This window comes from Rattus norvegicus, chromosome 6 (genome assembly GCF_021556685.1).
Source record: "Rattus norvegicus strain SHRSP/BbbUtx chromosome 6, alternate assembly SHRSP_T2T, whole genome shotgun sequence".
NCBI classification, from domain to species: domain Eukaryota; kingdom Metazoa; phylum Chordata; class Mammalia; order Rodentia; family Muridae; genus Rattus; species Rattus norvegicus.
This window is the reverse complement of record NC_141539.1, coordinates 33,643,002-33,658,128: the sequence shown is the minus strand read 5'-3', so window position 1 is coordinate 33,658,128 and position 15,127 is coordinate 33,643,002. Positions and strand designations below refer to the sequence as shown.

At 39.0% G+C, this 15,127-nt stretch overlaps 1 protein-coding gene across 8 annotated transcripts in view; it reads left to right on the top strand.

The window, feature by feature from the left end:
* Positions 1-15,127, top strand: part of Ncoa1 (nuclear receptor coactivator 1) — a 243,930-nt gene that overhangs the window by 58,356 nt on the left and 170,447 nt on the right. For all 8 annotated transcript variants that reach the window (XM_087553090.1, XM_087553088.1, XM_087553093.1 and 5 more), the window contains exon 2: positions 4,411-4,545. The gene's annotated coding sequence lies outside the window, so the exon portion shown is untranslated. The remainder of the gene's footprint in view (positions 1-4,410; positions 4,546-15,127) is intronic.

The window sequence follows — 15,127 nt, the reverse complement described above, 5'->3', positions numbered from 1 at the left end:
TTCCCTTGTGTCTAGAGCACTGTGTCTGGCACTGCATGCTTCCTCCCTCTGTTCTCTTCCACTTTCACCTTCAGCCTTTGCACATCTGTTCTGCAGAGCTGTTCTACTTCATCCTGATGATGGATGATTGCTTCTCTTCGCTGTGCAGTGGAGTAAGGTGGACTTCTCTCTTATCCTGATCCAGACTGAATTGTAATCAGACACTGAGGCGTGGGCTTTGTCCACAGTCTTGCCCTCACTCCCTTATGGAAGTCGTATTCTACCATTTATTTGTCAATAGTCCTGGGCAGGAATACCTTCTCTGCTCCAAGTTGGAGGAGATGTGTCCTTGTCATCGTGCAGCATCCCTTGCCCATTACCTTTTCCCATTTCTTCAACCCTAGCAACAATATTCTTTGTTTCTCATGCTGAGTGTTTTTCCACTCCCCTGAGGCCTAAGCATTTTGATTTCATTCTCCCTTTAAGCAGTGAACTTTGCCTGGACACTGAAGTGAAAGGGATTTTATTATATTGTTTCTGGGGTTTTTTTTTGTTGTTGTTTGTTTGTTTGTTTATTTTCCCAATTAGAGACAAGCTTTTAGGCCTGTTCCTAGAATCTTCCTCCTCCACACTGTTCTAATAATGCAAGGCTCCTCTGGCCTCCTCCCCTCTCCCTCTCCCTCTCCCTCCCTCTCCCTCCCTCTCCCTCTTCCTCCCTCTCTCTCCACCCCCTACTCTCTGAGTGTGTGTGTATGTGTGGCATGTGTATATGATTGTTTAACACACACATGTGCACACATTCACATGGAAGTCAGTGGGTAGTAACATACTGGTTTTTATTAGATTTTGAAGAATTCATTAAAATTTCAGATCAGTTCTTATTGAACTCTGTGTGTGTGTGTGTGTGTGTGTGTGTGAGAGAGAGAGAGAGAGAGAGAGAGAGAGAGAGAGAGAGAGAGAGAGACTCCCACTGCACCTCAGGGAAGACATGCCTTTGTGGCTCTCTGTCTTCTGTGTAAAAGTGGAGCTGCTTAGGGTCTGCATTAGCCACTTTCCTGTTGCTGTGATAAAATGTCCTGCCAAAGAAATTAACCTGCTTCATTTTAACTTAGCTGATGTGAATTCTCAGGACACAGGCAGAATACAACCAGATTCATTGCCAAAATATCACATGGAAGGCTTCTAGCCCGGTTGTTAATAGAGTCCTGTTCACCTCAGGGACCCGTGAGCCGGCCCTCCACTTTCTTCATTACCTTTCAGCAGTGTAGTCTGCAAGGCCTCTATCAGAATGGCCCACAGTAGGTTCCACTTATAGCATCCAATAGCATTTCTAGTCCAACGCTCCAAACCCTTCCATGTTCTTCATAGCAACGACCCCAGTGTCTTGGCACTAGTTTTCTTATTGGTCATTTTGTTGTTGCTATGATAAAACACACTTACACAGCAACTTAGAAGAGAAATGGCTCATTTTAGCTTATGGTTTCAGGGGGATAGAGTCCATCATGGCAGGAAAGGCATGGCATGGAGGCAGAAGCCTGAAGTTAGCTACTCATGTGTTTATCTACACACAGAAGCAAAGAGAACAAGAAGTATGGCAAAGGTATCAACTCCCAAAGCTCAGCCCCAGTGATGTACTTCCTCCTGCAAGGCTAAAGCTTCCATATCCTTTGCAGTCAGTGTCAGCCCCTGGGAGCTAAGTGTTCAAATATATATGAGCCTATTGGGGACATCTCTTTTTTAAACCACCAGAATTCTTGACAAAGTGTGTGCTGTTCTCACTGATCTTCTATAATGCTTTCTGTTTTCCTTTATTCTTCATTTATGAAGATTCAACTAGAGGGACCAGCTCTTTAGGGAAGCACTATTGAACTTCCAAGTAGAACAGAATATCTATTGGCTTTTATCTCTTACACACTGTTTCATTTTTCTCAAGCCAATTGACAGTAACCCTCAGTGAGAGGTGGCAGCTTTCAGATTTTGAGGCCAGTCACTTTGAGGAGTGTCCTTTGATTTCTCAGTGGGTAGATAGTTAATTGGCTTCAGATAGGGTCATAGAGTCAGCTTGAGAGAAAAGATAAAATGACACAGAGGGGAACTCATTTATTAGCATAATAAACATTTTTAAGATTTAAAATTTTACATGTGTTTTGTGTATGTGTATATGTATTTGTGTGTCTGCACACATGTGAGGACACATATAAGTGTTTGCATGAGGAGGCCAGAAGTCAGTGTTGTGTATTTTTCACATTTTTGTTTTTCTGAGACATGGTGTCTTCACTGGACCCTGAGCTCAAGCACTGCCTGTCTTCACTCACCAAAACACCCAGTGCTGAGAATCTGAACTCAGGTCCCATGCTTGTGCAGCAAACCCTTGGTCAACTGAGCCATTTCCCTAATCTCAATTTAAGATTATTCTACATATTTTCTGATTTATACATAAACCATACAATAATATTAGTGGGGTTGAATTTTTAAATGTACCTTTTAACTGGTGGATGAAAACAAAAGTCATACTTATTTGTGAAGTATCATGTGGTTTTTCCCCTTATGTGTGTGTTTGCGTATACACATGTACATGTAGGCACATATATGTGAAGCTCAAAGTACAGTCTCAGCTATTATTCCTCAGTCACCATCCACTTTGTTTTTGAGATAGAATTTCATGGGTGTAAAACTTGCCACATAACCTAGCCAGGAAGCTTCAAGGATCTCCTTGTCTTTGCCTCCCTAGCATGTGATGGTGTTGATGTATATGTTCATTATTTAATGGTTTTAATCAACTTAAACATCTGTCTTCTCAAACATTTATTATTTCTTTGTGGTAAAAAAACTACTTAATTTCCTCCAATCTCTTTAAAGTATATACCACATTGTTAATACCACTCTCCAGCACACAACCAGAGTTTCTTCTTTCTCTCTAAGTTAGCTCTAAGTTACCTTTTGCTCAGTCTCCCTCTCCGTCCTCTAGTAATGTTCACTTTACTCTTAACATCTCCAAGATCAACTTTTTATATGCCACATGGGAGTGAGATTATGCAGCGCTCATCTTTCAGTCACTGGCTTATTTCAATTAATGTAATTACCCTCAGTTCTATCCATGTTGTCACAAATGACAGGATTTCAATCTGTTTTATGGCTGACTATATTCCACTGGGTGTGTATACCACATTATCTTTATCCATTCATCAGTTGATGGGCACTTCAGCTGTTTCCATTTCTTGCTATTATGAATAGTGCTGCAATGAACATTGGAGTGCAGATGTCTCTTTGATGTACTGATTCCATTTCCTTTGGATGTATACCCAGAAATGGATTTCTGGATCATATGGTGGTTCTATTTTTAATTTTTGAGGAATCTCCATACTATTTTCCATAATGGAGGTAGTAATTTGCATTTCCAACCACAGTATACAAGGGTTCCCTTTCTTCCACATCCCCATCAGCACTTGCTGCCTTTTGTCTTTTTGATAGTAGCCATTCTTATTGAAGTGAGATGATATCTCATTGTGGTTTCGATTTGCATTTCCCTGTTTATTAGTGGTGCTGAACAGTGTTTTCCACATACTTGGCCATTTGTGTGGAATAAAGGACAGCAGTTGTGGAATAAATGAGCGTGGTGAAGAACCACAGAACACTGGGTATGAGAAGAGGAGAGACGGTAGTTGTCCAGATGGTTAGTGTTCTGAATAAGCTGACTGGATGTCAGCCCTGGGAACCACAGGTAGAATTAAGTAGCCCAGATTCCTAAAGTGATCTGATAGAATGATCATCTCTGAAGCTTGATGATCTGTTTTTGTGATTTTGAGAAATGTTAATGTTACTACTGAGGGCTGGGAACACAGCAGTTAGTTGGTAGGTTAGGTTCCTAGCATGCAAACTTCACCGAGTGCTAAGACTGGAGCCATTAGGTCTCACCCTCTTCACAAGGCCATGGCTGTACAGTGTCCACTGTGTGGCGGCAACTTTGAGGTAGCACTCAGCATTAGCAGTGGCCCCAATGCAAGCACCATCCACAACACTGGGTCTTTGCTATTGCAGAGTTATCTTATTCTGAACTCCTGTCCTTCCCTCTGTCTGTTTTACCTGGCTTGGGGTGCAGAGGGTGCAGAAGCCACTGCCACGACTGCAGCGGCTCTGTGTGAGCAGTCTGAGGATCCCACGGCTTTGCAACACCAGTGTCCAATCAGTTTGCTGCTGATCACCATAAGCTATCTGACCTTAAAAAAGAAAAAAAGAAAAAACCAGTCAACTTCTCAGCAACTTTATATATTTCCCTGTTATACCTTTAGTCTTTGATTTAATTCTTTTCAAGCTGTAGCAGTGACATGAATGACCAGTTGGAGCATCTAAGAATCCTTGTGTGCTTGCTGGGAAATAGTGACTTCATCATCATTTCCGTGGCCTAAGTGTCCCTTCTTCCTTCTGCTTTAGATCTGTCCCTACTAAAGGAAATGAAACTGGAATTGACCTGATGATAACACCAAGGCCCTTCAGACAAGATCACAGAGGAGGAAACCTGGCTTCCAAATGAAGACACCAACATTCAGAATTTCTACTTATTCAAAGGTATTTGAGGCACAGTTTTACTTGACTTGGTAGTGATTTTGTAATGTGATTTCTGTATGTAGGCTTTGTAAGTTTAAATCTTATATGTTTGAGTGTCCATGCCCTGCCTCACTCCACTTTCCCCAAAAAATCAGCAGGGGAAAAGTTTAGATTTTGGAAGTTGTATTTCTTCTGACTAACAAAGTGTGTCCGTGATTAGAAGATTGATACTCTGTAACTTAGTACTGAAGTGGAGCGCACCTGAGTGTCCTGTACACACCTGCATTCCCAGGACTTAGGAGACTGATAGGGGACTCACCATGAGGTTGAGGCCGACCTCACCGTACAGTGAGACCCTGCTTCCACAGAACAGAGCTAAAGAGAAAATCAGTTTAATGGTTATCTGACTACGTCATGATCCTTGACATTAACCACTAAATCCCACATCCTAACAGACCACTCACATAGCGAGACTTTTAGAAAAGACATTCTGTGTGTCAATTAGAAACTTGTTTTCCCTTTCTCTTAACCTCACTGTTAAGGGTTTTCTATACTCCAGAGTGTCACTGTTATTCCTATGGGACCTTTGGATCTGGTGGACTACTTTCATGTCGAAGAGGAAGGCAAGATACAGACTAGAGAGTCACATGACTCCTCTAAAACACAGGGTAACTCTCCATCCACTTTAAAGAATGCATAAGACAACTAAAACTAAAGGAAGGTGAAACACAGCAGCAGTTATCTAGTTGTTTAGAATGCATACAAATTGTAAACAGGGGAGAGTTAGTTATGTATTTTGTTTAAAAATTAAATTATTTGGTTTTTCACTATTTTTTATATAGATGTAAAGAATGTATGTTGGGTAGACAAAGTTGATTCATTTCTAGGTATTTTTACAGAAATATAAAAAATAGTATTTTGTTAGAATATAAAGATACCTATTAGGAGTAATTGCATATTTTTTGTTTTGTTAGGAAGATATGGAAAGCAGTATATTGAAAAGAGTAAAAGTAGTGCTGTGGAAATCCTAAATGGCCTTAGCTGTAAAAGACTTTCCTCCTAGAAGAGGATGATGGTGCAACCGCTTACTTTCTTAAAGAAAAGTTAGCTCATATCAGATAGAAGTGTGATGTTGCCTTAGTAACAAGTTTAAAAACTGTCATTGGCGTCTAGTAATAGGTCCATGTACGTTTGTGTGTGTGTGTTGTGTGTGTGTGTGTGACTGTGTGTATGTGCGTGTGTGTATGTGTATGTATGTGTGTGTGTGTGGTGTGTGTGTGTGTGTGTGTGTGTGTGTGTGTGTGTGTGTGTGTAATTTTGAAGCAAAGGTGAGTAATGCATAAATATATGGTGTGGCTCACTCAGAGCCACCGTAATACTGTTTGCAGATATGACGTTTCTTCTTTACTTGAGTATCATTTGAGTGTCTAATCTTTACAGTGAAACAAAATAAAATAAAAATGGTTTCTAGATTTGTGGAAAGATGTAAATTACTCTAGAACTTTATTATGAATGATGTTGAAGACGTAAGTTATGCAGCATGTGTTCTCTGAGGCCAACAAGACTAAAACCAACATCTGAAACCAAAGAATGTGTAACCATAAAATCATGGTTTTGATTCCCTTTCTAAGCCGTATAGTTAAGTTCTGTACAGAACTTACCAATGGACAGAATTTGGGTGTAGGGAATTATGATCATGTGAATTTCTTTGCTAACTGTTTGTGGATGCTGTGATCTACTTCTAAATGTTCTCTGCAGTTTAAAATACATTGCTTAAATTCTTGTTCAAAATTTTGAATTAATCAATTTCACATATCTCTCCAATATTGCAAGGTCTCATGAGGTAATTTTCCCTTTGGAAAATAAAGAGAATTGAAAGTTTCATAATACCTTTGAACTGAAATCTCTGACCATGTTTCAGAGTTTAGATTCTGAGATTATGGAATTGTGTTGCTGGGTCGGATTCCAGTGAAGTGAAGTCAGTAAAACTTGAGAGAATGATTTAAAGCCCTGAAAAATTTACCGGAGTATATGTTCTTTATTACACATTACACAACTACCGTGTTACCTTTAAACATCTTTTCATCTGGACAAAGGAAAGAATTGGACACAAATTTGGGTAAAGTAGGTGAGGAAAGGGTGAGGCCTGTGCTGTGCTGGGCTGTGCTGTGCTGTGCTGGGCTGTCTGTACTGGGCTGCAGCCTGCAGGGAGGGTACAGGCTTCTTTCATGATACTCTGGGAAACTGAGTTCATGGTTCTTAGCTTCTTTGTAATAATTAGTATTTAGAGTGTCATGAACTGTGTACATAAAACAATATAAATGAGTTTTGGAGTGATATTAATGAATATTATTACTAAAACCAGAACGCTCTGCTACTACAGTAACTAGAAATGTCCTTTTCATAGGAAAAAAACTCTCAGTACACACTACAAATGAGAAGCTTGTAAAACCAGTTTCAAAGTTAATGATAAATATTATGCTTGGAGAGAAAGTAAAATGAGCTTTTGGCAAAAATGTCTTATCAAAGGCATACCATCTGGAAAAGCAATTAGTGTCATATGTATGCTAGCGGGTATTTTGTTTTTTCGGGAGAAGGAAAGCTCTGATATTCAGAGAACATTCCAACACTTCATTTAGGTGTGCTGGTTAGCATTGAAGATCTAAACAAGAGCTTTCTTGTTTGTATCTTGTTTTGGTTGGTTGATTGGTTGATTTATTTTAAAACTACGTATAGCCCAGCAAAGCTGCATTTGTTCCTTCACCTCAAAGCACAGACAACTACAGAAAAACTACTAAAAGCTGTAGGGAAGGGTGTCTTGGAGTATTAGGTATAAGAGATTGCAGCTATCAGTTCATACTCTGTCCTTTTTCAGGGATAGAATTAGTATTCAATAATGTAGTTCCAATCATGATTCAGGATGAAAAGGGGTAAAAATTATGGGTATTAGCAGTATTTGGCCTCTAAACCCATATCTTTTTAGAAGTTGTAAAGAAATAAATGGTCAGCAACTAAAAAATTAAGGTTTCCCACAATATCATATACTGTCTACATGGGAAAATGTTTACATGCTTGTGAATCTATATTTTGTAAATTGAATAAATATTTATTGACAAGTGATAATTTCATTTTTCCTTATTTGAGAGGGCCTGATTTAGTATTTTACATAGGTCAATTTCATTACTCTTACAAGTTTTGATGTTAAAGATAAGATACACAAACTTTATAAAGTCTGATTTATACATAGAATATCTCAAAGAGTTTAATTATTTCCCTCTATCTGATTATTTTACTAAGTTACAAAATATCAGGGAATTAAAAAATTCCTAAAGTCAAATAATCGCAAAACCCACTTCTCTGAACTTTTGGGATGTAGCTAAGGCATTTCTAGGAGGGGAGTTTAGAGTTGAAGAGGTGGCAACAGGAGGATCCTTGGGCTTGCTCACCAGCTAGTCTACCCAAGTCTGTGAGTGTTTGCTTCACTGAGAGACTCTGTCTGGTGTCACAAGGGCTTGCTGTCTAGTCAGCAAACTCAGAAACTCAAGCTCAAGTTCAGTGTGAAACGCTACAATGAGGTACGTTAGAGAGTGATAAAGGAAGACACTCATTGCCTTGCTTTGGCCTCCACATTCATGTACATGGGTACATACACCTACGTTCTCATGTGCATATCCAACACACATACAAGAAAGAGCCTGCCTCACAGGATATGTGGAGAATTATTGAGGATGATAATTTTAAAAGAATTAAATTTGGACCTCTGTGCTTACATGACTATGCACGCGCGCAGGCGCGCGCATGCACAGACACACACACACACACTTCTGAGCTCTGTATGTTCAAGTTAGACACACACACACACACACACTTCTGAGCTCTGTATGTTCAAGTTAGACACACACACACACACACACTTCTGAGCTCTGTATGTTCAAGTTAGACACACACACACACACATTCACACACACATAAATATAAATAAGTGTGTATAAAGAAGTCAGAGAGAACTCAAATGACTTAAGGATTGTCACATGATCGTAGAAAAAGAATTGGCAAAATCGAGATCAGTAACAGAAACAAATAATGAAAACCTGGTGAAATGCATATCTGAAAGCTCTAGAACAAAAAGAAGCAAATTCACCAAAGAGGAGTAGAGGGCAGGAAATAATCAAACTCAGCGCTGAAATCAACCAAGTAGAAACAAAAAGGACTATATGAAGAATCACCAAAACTAGGAGCTAGTTCTTTGAGAAAATCAACAAGATAGATAAACCCTTAGCCAGACTAACCAGAGGGCACAGAGAGAGAATCCAAATTAACAAAATCAGAAATGAAAAGGGAAACATAACAACAGAACTTGAGGAAATTCAAAAAAATCACTGAATCATACTACAAAATCTTATATTCAACAAAACTGGAAAATCTGGAGGAAATGGACAATTTTCTAGACAAATATCAGGTACCAAAGTTAAATCAGGAACAGATAAACCATCTAAACAACCCCATACATAACTCTAAAGAAATAGAAGCAGTTATTAAAAGTCTCCCAATCAAAAAGAACCCAGGACCAGATGGGTTTAGTGCAGAATTCTATCAGACCTTCACAGAGGACCTAATACCAATACTGTCCAAACGATTCCACAAAATAGAAACAGATGGAGCACTACCAAATTTCTTCTATGAAGCCACAATTACACTTATACCTAAACCACACAAAGACCCAACAAAGAAAGAAAACTTCAGACCAATTTCCCTTATGAATATTGAAGGAAAAATACTCAATAAAATTCTTGCAAACTGAATCCAAGAGCACATCAAAATGATCATCCATCATGATCAAGTAGGCTTCATCCCAGGGATGCAGGGATGGTTCAATAATATGGAAATCCACCAACGTAATCCACTATATAAACAAACTCAAAGAAAAAAACCACATGATCATCTCATTAGATGCCGAGAAAGCATTTGACAAAATTCAACACCCTTTCATAATAAAAGTCCTGGAAAGTTCAGGAACTCAAGGCCCATATCTAAACATAGTAAAAGCAATATGCAGCAAACCAGTAGCTAACATTAAACTAAATGGAGAGAAACTTGAAGCAATCCCACTAAAATCAGAGACTAGACAAATCTATCCACTCTCTTCCTACTTATTCAATATAGTACTCAATGTCCTAGCCAGAGCAATCAGACAAACGAAAGGAGGATACAAATTGGAAAGGAAGAAGTCAAAATATCACTATTTGCAGATGATATGATAGTATACTTAAGTGACCCCAAAAGTTCCACCATAGAACTACTAAGACTGATAAACAACTTTAGCAAAGTGGCTGGGTATAAAATTAACTCAAACAAATGAGTAACCTTCCTCTACTCAAAGGATATACAGGTTGAAAAAGAAATTAGGGAAAGGACACCCTTCACAATAGTCCCAAATAATATAAAATACTTCTGTGTGACTCTAACCAAGCAAGTGAAAGATCTATATGACAAAACTTCAAGTCTCTGAAGAAAGAAATTGAAGAAGATCTCAGAAGATGAAAAGACCTATGCTCATGGATTGGCAGGATTAATATAGTAAAGATGGCCATTTTGCCAAAAGCAATCTACAGATTCAATGCAATCCCCATCAAAATTCCTATTCAATTCTTCATAGAAAGAGCAATTTGCAAATTCATTTGGAATAACAAAAAATCCAGAATAGCAAAAACTATACTCAACAACAAAAGAACTTCTGGGGGAATCACCATCCCTGACCACAAGCAGTATTACAGAGCAATAGTGATAAAAACTGCATGGTATTGGTACAGAGACAGGCAGGTAGATCAGTGGAATAGAATTGAAGACCCAGGAATGAACCCACACACCTATGGTCACTTCATTTTTGACAAAGGAGTCAAAACCATCCAATGGAACAAAGATAGCCTTTTCAGCAAATGGTGCTGGTTCAACTGGAGGTCAGCATGTAGAAGAATGCAGATTGATCCATGCTTATCACCCTGTACAAAGCTTAAGTCCAAGTGGATCAAGGACCTCCACATCAAACCAGATACACTCAAACTAATAGAAAAAAACGTGGGGAAGAGTCTTGATCACATGGGCACTGGGGAAAATTTCCTGAACAAAACACCAATGGCTTATGCTCTAAGATCAAGAATAGACAAATGGGACCTCATAAAGCTGCAAAGCTTCTGTAAGGCAAAGGACACTGTCTTTAGGACAAAATGACAACCAACAGATTGGGAAAAGATCTTCACCAATCCTACATCTGATAGAGGGCTAATATCCAAAATATACAAAGAATTCAAGAAGTTAGACTGCAGGGAGACAAATAACCCTATTTAAAAATGGGGTACAGAACTAAACAAATAATTCACAGCTGAGGAATATCAAGTGGCTGAGAAACACCTAAAGAAATGTTCAACATCTTTAGTCATAAGGGAAATGCAAATCAAACAATTCTGAGATTCTACCTCACACTAATCAGAATGGCTGAGATCAAAAACTCAGGTGGCAGGAGATGCTGGCGAGGATGTGGAGAAAGAGGAACACTCCTCCATTGTTGGTGGGATTGCAGACTGGTACAACCATTCTGGAAATCAGTCTGGAGGTTCCTCAGAAAACTGGACATTGCACTACCCGAGGACCTAGCTATACCTCTCCTGGGCATATACCCAAAAGATACTCCAATATACAACAAAGACACATGCTCCACTATATTCATAGCAGCCTTATTTATAATAGCCAGAAGCTGGAAAGAACCCAGATGCCCTTCAACAGAGGAATGGATACAGAAAATGTGGTACAGCTACACAATGGGATATTACTCAGCTATCAAAAACAATGACTTTATGAAATTCATAGGCAAATGGTTGGAACTGGAAAATATCATCCTGAGTGATGTAACTCAATCACAGAAAAACACACATGGTATGCACTCACTGATAAATGGATATTAGCTCAAAAGCCCAAATTACCCAAGATACAATCCACAGACCACATGAAACTCAAGAAGAAGGATGTCTAAAATGTGGATTCTTCAGTCCTTCTTAAAAGGGGGAACAAAGATATTCGTAGTAGAAGATATGGAGGCAAAGCTTGGAGCAGAGACTGAAGGAACAGCCATTCAGAGCCTGTCCCTCACATAGCCCATATATACACAGCCACCAAAACTAGATAAGATTGATGAAGCTAAGAAGTGCATGCTGACAAGAGCCGGATATAGATGTCTCCTGAGAGACACAGCCAGAACGTGTCAAATACAGAGGCGAGTGCTAGCAGTAAACCATTAAACTGAGAATGGAACACCAGTTGGAGGAATTAGAGAAAGGATTGGGAGAGCTGAAGGGGCTTGCAACCCCAGAAGAAGCACAATGCCAACCAACCAGAACTCCCAGGGAGTAAACCACCAACCAAAGACTATACATGGACTGACCCATGGCTCTAGCTGCATATGTAGCAGAAGATGGCCTTGTTGAGCACCAATGGAAGGAGAAGCCCTTGGTTCTGCCAAGGTTGGACCCCAGTTTAGGGGAATGTTGGGGTGGGGTGGAAAGGGGGGTGAATACAGAGGGAAACACCCTTATAGAAGAAGGGGAGGGAGATGTGATTGGGGGCTTATATCTGGGAAAGGGAATAACATTTGAAATGTAAATTAAAAAATCCAATAAAAGAAAACAACAACAACAAAGAGTGTAATGAGCAAAGAACATGAGAAGCATGTATGAAAATGTCATAATGAAACCCACATTTTTTAAAAATTTTTTTATTACATATACTTGTTTACTTACATTTCAAACGTTATTCTCCTTCCCGGTTTCCTGTCCATAAGGCCCCATTCTTTCCCCTCCTCCTCCCCCATACAGGTATTCCCCCTGTACGTCCCCGTTATTGCCCCCCAATATTCCCCTGCACTGGGGGGTCCATCCTTCACAGGACCAAGGGCTTCTGACAAAACCCACATTTTATATACTGGATAAACACACAATAGAAGAAAACAAGAAAATATATTTTAGCTTGAAAATTACTTCTGTAATCCAAGGCAAACAGAAAAGAATAGGAACCTTTGTCTTCTAATCACTCAGATTAAAATATCTAATTATCAGCTTTGTATAATGATGCTTTAAATTTTTTTTAATTCAACAGAGTACTGGAAGTAGACATAAGTGAAAAATCTTGCTTAATGCCTCATTTAATGTTCCATCATAACAGTCAATCTATTGATGGGTGATTTTTAGCTAGAAAATTTTACTTTAGTAAAAATAAAGGATAAAAAAGAAAAAGGCTGAATAAGATTGATTGCATCTCAAACTGATTCCAATCTCTCCCCATAAACATTTTTGCAGTGAGGCTATTAAAAAAAAGATAGGGGAATAGGTGGGACTTTGGCAAAAACAATCCAGATGTACAAGCAGTGGGCTGTGGCCAGTCCAAAATGAGGCCGATAGAGCCGGTAAGCATAGCAACAATATAGCGAATCCCTTCGAATATGTTTACGTGTGTGTTCCTAAGATGCTCATAGACATACAAACAAACTACCACGCTTAGTTTTGTTTGAAGTATACTTAGGAACCAGCTATACTTCAGGGTAGACAAATCATTCATGGCTGAGAGGAAGTTTCTTTTCTCAGGAATGTTTTAGTTAATAGGAGGAGAAAGGGCGATGGAGCAGAATGTCACCATTGAGAACAAATTCCTGATCCTGAGCAAAGGTCACCAGTGGCTGCTAGCATTACAGGAAGACTTAGTGGACATTTACAGTACAGCCTTCCTGTGAAGTAATCTTGCCTCCAAATTAAATTTCAATCCAAATCTGATCAGGTGTTCTAGTGCTTGTTTATGGGAATAGAGAAATATACAAAACACTGCATATTGTCAGCATAATACACGTCCTTGGTGCATAGGCTTCTCTCCCACCCACCCGCACTCAACACACAAATAAAGGATGAGTAAAGGAAGAAAAAACAAAGTGTCAGGTTACTCACTGGCAAGGTTGGAACTTTTAGATGGTCCAGATTTTGTCCTTAGGTGATATGGCACAATCATGGAAATTTGAATACTGATTGGATATTTGATATTCAAGAACTCTCCTTAGTTCTAAATATGAATAATAACATGAAGTTATGTTTTCACAGTCCTGATATTTTGAGGGACACACTGACATATTCATGGGTGCAAGGTATGCCTTGGGTCTGATTATTTTCCAGCGTACAAGCAAGTCTGTCGTGGAGATGAGTTTTGCCATCAGATGAGTGATCGTTGCTCATGTTAGGTGTTTATGACTGAGACAGCATACTGGTAGGAGGGGCAAGAGATAGTTTGTGGTCTTCTTGAAAACTCATCTCTAAGTAAAAGGTCCAACCATTGCTCTTTGTTCAGCTATGCTCACTGAGCAATGAGCTGAATTCTTAATTCAAATAATTTCTTGAGTTTTCAATAAAGAAGATATTTCTCACAAAGGACAGATTGGCTGTGTAGTATTTATTATTTAAGGCTCTATTCTAAGCGCTTTATGCAGATTGACTCACTAGACTCTCACAAGAACTCCAATGAAGAGAGGCTAAGTGCCAAAAGTTAATTATCTGCTGTATGGGAGGCTGGACTGACTTCCAGGGCTCCAGCCTTGCAGTCTGCTGCCTCTCCAGTCTTGCCTCTCTTTATAACTTTTAATTCTAATGACTTATTTTCAATTATTTTATTTAATTATTTTTACATTTGTTTTTCAGTATGCTGGTTGGTGAGTCCAATTTTAACAGACCAGTTTTCCTTTGTAATTTTGATTTTGGAACTTGTCTTAATGCTTAAGAGAATACAGAGGTCTGTTGAGTTTACTCCTTTATTAATACAAGGAATTAATTAAGAGACAAAGAATTAGTTTAGTACATAGCAGAAAAATCAAAGAATCAAGTGTCCCGTAACGGCATCTGCAGTTGAAGAATACCTTGATCTGTAAACATCTTATTCGTAGCTCATTTTCTTTGGTTTCTTTTGGTTTCATTGGTCTCCTGTGTGAGCACCTCTGTAACATTACACCTCCTCCCCATAACTCCTACAGCTATTGTGTGATTGCATCCTACTTAACCGTTTAGAAGGCACTTGAGATAAAACAAGCCAATGTCCTTACTACGGTATTTAGCACATATGATATGTATTTAGTAAATATACCTCTCCATTTGAGAAACAACTACAAGGCACGGTTCAAAAACTGTTCTTTATCCTTTAGTATTTAAAACTGTAAAAGAAAAAAAATACTTGGTAAGTCTTGGTAAGGTAGGAAGTCGTGGTCCTAGGCATGTGGGGAAACTGAAGATGTGTGATAGTGATTCTAAGGCATAATTGCTATGGTCTCTATAAAGAACTTAAAAAAACAATCGTCTTTGAGTGTGGAAAATGTTAACTCATATTACAAATACCTTAGTATTATTACTAATGCCAGAAGAATATTTGCTATGGGAGTGGGCATTTCAGGAGAAAATCTGACTTTTCCCAGCCCAATTACAAACAGGACAGTGTGAGATGCTGCTGAGATCACGGAGTTATTTATGAGTGAGGCACATAGACTCGGGTGATTTCACCCCCGAGAGAGAGAGATGGGTCACAGTTA